Raw genomic sequence first — 3,988 nt, 5'->3', positions numbered from 1 at the left:
TTTTTTTTTTTTTTTTTATATTTTTCACATGTGCTCGAGCAAACGATCGGCTTGTGTGAAGCTGACTTTACGAGACGTTTACGACAAATTCTGAAACCTCAACAGCAATTAAAGCCGTAAAGTTTGCACGAGCGTCACCAGACAGCTGGGGATCTCTGTGCCTTCTCCATCAGACGTCAGGATAGCGTGCAACATAGCCTAACATATACAAATATAAGACAAATATCTGTGGGACCATGTTTCCCCAGTCACTTGTTTTTTTGTAAATTTGACCTTTGTCTTTGCAGAGAAAAGCAGAGCTCATCTCCGGTTACTCTCCATCTGCCACAAGTGAAGACCTCAGCAGTAAACATGTCCTCTTCTCTTTGGTCCCCACGCATTAATTAATCGTCTCCGCTCGTGTGAAGCCCTGTCTTCAGTTGCGAAATCAGAATCAGACTCTCTGGCTGGGTCACTTTTCTGCTCTGAGTGGATTTCAGTTGTGTAGTATTTTCGGAAGCTAAATAAGCATCGCACAAATCATAAGGACGCTACTAAAAACTGCCCCCCCCCCCAAAGATTTTGTGAACTGATTGAGATGGTTTGTTTCCATAAAGATAAAGAAAAGTTGATTACTATTTCAACCTAGTTCCGCTTATTTTTTCAAGTGTGCTTCTCCTTAAGGTCTTTTTTCCTTGTAATTTTTGATATATAGTCCTATTAAGTAAATTCAAATATGTGTTCCAATGAACCCAGATTTATGTTTAAATTTTTTATTCTTTATTGGTCTAATATAGTCATTCATGATTTTTTTCTGAGCTGTAAGCACTTAGTGAATTGAATTACTGAAAAACATGAACTTTTCTATGATGTTTTTTATTCAATTGAGTATGAATACGATAGCATAGTTTTTAAATTATCTGTATTATTTCATTAGCTTATTCACTTTTTCATTCATTTCTATTTTCTGTGAAGCACTTTGTGGTTTTTTATCTCCAGATGGGGAAGCATAACTAAAATGTACTTACTTTTTATTTCTATTTTATTTCTTTAAAATATTTCAAACCCATGTACTTTAATAAATCAACCAAGCAATGAAACTTGGATGTAAAAGTCACCAACAGGTGATAGTTGGATAATGCCTCGCTTCTAACGTTGCTACATACATACATACATGGTGCATCAGTCAGTATGTGTTAAAAATTCAAAATAGTTTCATAACAAAAATATTTTTGTGTCTTGAGGGTAAATTTTCTTAGTTGGGGAACCCAAACAGAACACCTAATGAGAGAAATGGGAGTGTGCTAATTCTTAAAATAAAAGTTTCGACGCTCCAATTGTAATTCAGCTACTACATTTCATCTAGTTACGAAAAATATAGTAACCGATGTGAAAAATGAACCTGCTGAAAAGTTCTGGAAGAACACAACCAATATGAAACCAGTGGATCGAACTTGTTTGTTGACTCGACTTGGCGCACTTATTGGTTGATTCGTCTCTTTTCCTCTCTCCTCTTTGCACCCAAAGCACATAGTCCAGAGTTGTTTTGTTGACACGTCTACATTAGATGTTAGACTTCACTGTTTTTGTGTTTGCTTTTACAAAGAGCAGAGATAAATGTTAATGTATCTTCTGAAGGCCCTTAGGCGTCTGCAAACTTGCGTTGATGTTACTGCGGCTTAAACCGAGTCGTATTTCATTATCGCGTGCACAAAAGAAAGAGACTGATTTAGACACGAAAAGTGATTCGGTTCAGTTAACGTTTCTTCCCCGAACCTTCATTCGACAAAATGTAGAAAAGGTTAGGATGACAAACAAACATATAAAGGGATAAAATGTTATTTCCTTTGCTTGGAAGATGTAAACACATTTGATGAAATATGTTTTCCCGTCACCAGTTGTTCGTCCTGGGTGGGATAGTTAAGTGGGTTTATCTGTCTTTGTATGAGAAAGTCTAAAATAACTGAAAACACAATTTTCCAAGCTCTCCTTTGTTTCTGCAGGAAAATCCCCTTTTGTCCCGATTCCTTTAAACAAACACAACCCCTTCCTTTAATTTAATGTAACCGCAGGGGCTCGAGTAACACGAACCATTAAATCATATCTTCACTATCACCTGTAAGTACACACCAGGTATTGTTGTTGGGTTTCTTTTAAAACAAAGAAGCTCCCAAATCCTCCTCACGGGGTTGTCTTCGCTTGTGATTCTTGCGAGATTTAAGAAAAGCTCATTTGAAAGCAACAAAATTAGATCATTTCACACTTTTTACCCAAAGGCTTTGGAGGAGGCACCCAAGACAAGTCAAACGCTTGTGTTTGTTTTAAAACGCGACTGACAGAAGCCTGAAAGATTTCCTCCCTGCCTTATCTCCGCATCAATTAATCAACAACTTGTGTCTTTTAAGCGGACACGCTCTCAGGCCTGCACGCATGCATTCCTGCGCTGAGATGAATGGCGGCCATTGATGCGTCTCCCTTTTGAGGCCCGCTGCCAGAGCGAGAGTTGTGCCGAGCAGGTGAGTGGTGGAGGGGTAAACCGATCTCCCCCTGCGCGCTCCCCTTTTGCCCCACCTCTCAACCCAATAGACACACACACACACACCCTGAATTATTCATGTTTTTCCCTATATTCGCTGCTTCCTCGGCCTCACGTCTACCTGCCGATGCATTCTTCCTCCATCCACGTCAAACCGTTTTTTTTTTTCTTTCTTTTTGTATCTGCACTCTTTGTTGTTTTGCTTCCTCTCTGTCACTTTGTCTTCATTACCCAGCTTGTCGAGCCGTCTCTACCCGTGTTACCCGTGTCTTATCCGTTGTGCTTGGGTGACCCGTCTCTCCCCGCCATGACACGAGGTCAGGACGCTGAGACAGACTGTGAGAACATAAGAGAACTTGAGCCAATAGTACAGTTTCTTTCACATCACTCTAATAAAGTCTGTTGTAAACACATTCGTGACTCATTTTTCACAGCTTGTCGAGGCCTCAGAGGTTTGTCGGTCAGCATTAGTGAACAAACAGCATCATGAAGACAACAGCAGGCGGGTCAGGGATGAAGCTGTGGAGAAGCAGGGATAAGTTATAAATCAATATAATATAGACTATAAATGTAATGTCTCTGGAGGAGCAGCAGGGACCCACAGCTCGGGTACAGGAAAATCTGTTAGCAAGTCAACTAAGAGTCAGACAATCCACAAATCAGATTTTTATGGAACGTTGTTTGTACAGCTTGTCCCACTGAGATTCAGGATTTTACCTGTTTTGATCAAATAAAACAGGCAACAAATTGCAAATAATATAAGCAGTGAAGAAATCCGACTCAATTAAATAAGACAGTTTTAGCTTAATTTAAATACTCAATGAAACACATTATTCTCATTGCATAACATGGCGGTGGCAGCGTCATTATGTGTGGAAGCTGCTCAGAGACGATGGGAGGATTGTTGGGACTAAATGCCCAATAAGTAAAGCCACAACAACGTTGCATGGGGCCTTAAGCAGGGTTTTGGTAAAGGGCTCCACCTCCTGTTGCAGACATTAGCATCAGTGACGGTGCCTTTTATACAGCTTTAATGGAATCTGAGAGAGGTACGTAGGTTTAACTGGTTGAGCTTAAAAGCAATCGCAGACAATTGATTCTTATTTAACGAGATGTATTAGAAAAAAAACCAAGCACAAAGAAAAGATTTACAACTTGGCACCAGATTGTAACCATGTTAACACAATAATCAAACAGTCTTTGCATTTTTACAAAGTAAACTTGCCAATTCCTTTAAATCTAAATATGTACTTAAATTAGAATTTTTTTTAAGTTAATCTAAATGAAATTTAACAGCTTTTTCTTTCTGGGAAAAAACAAAACAAAAAAAAAAACAATAAAAGTTTTAGATCTATAATCTGCTAAAATTTAAACTGTGGAGGCCATAAACTGTTGCTTAGTTTGCTTGTGCTTTGGGCCGGCTCTAAACCAAGAATCTGAATGTTTCAGATTTTTTTTACTTTTGTCGTATTT

General features: G+C 38.8%; 1 long non-coding RNA gene across 1 annotated transcript; it reads left to right on the top strand.

Annotated features, from left to right (window-relative positions):
* The first annotated feature begins 287 nt into the window (after window positions 1–287).
* Window positions 288–2,887, top strand: LOC106940137 (uncharacterized). The gene is made up of 3 exons (XR_001423013.1): window positions 288–345; window positions 2,385–2,495; window positions 2,751–2,887. It is a non-coding gene; the product is annotated as an uncharacterized LOC106940137 (long non-coding RNA).
* The last annotated feature ends 1,101 nt before the right edge of the window (window positions 2,888–3,988 follow it).

This window comes from Poecilia latipinna, unplaced genomic scaffold (assembly GCF_001443285.1).
Source record: "Poecilia latipinna isolate Pla-1442-1.1 unplaced genomic scaffold, P_latipinna-1.0 Scaffold3104, whole genome shotgun sequence".
Lineage (NCBI taxonomy): Eukaryota > Metazoa > Chordata > Actinopteri > Cyprinodontiformes > Poeciliidae > Poecilia > Poecilia latipinna.
Note: the sequence above shows the minus strand (reverse complement) of the source record. Positions and strands in the feature narration are given on the sequence as shown.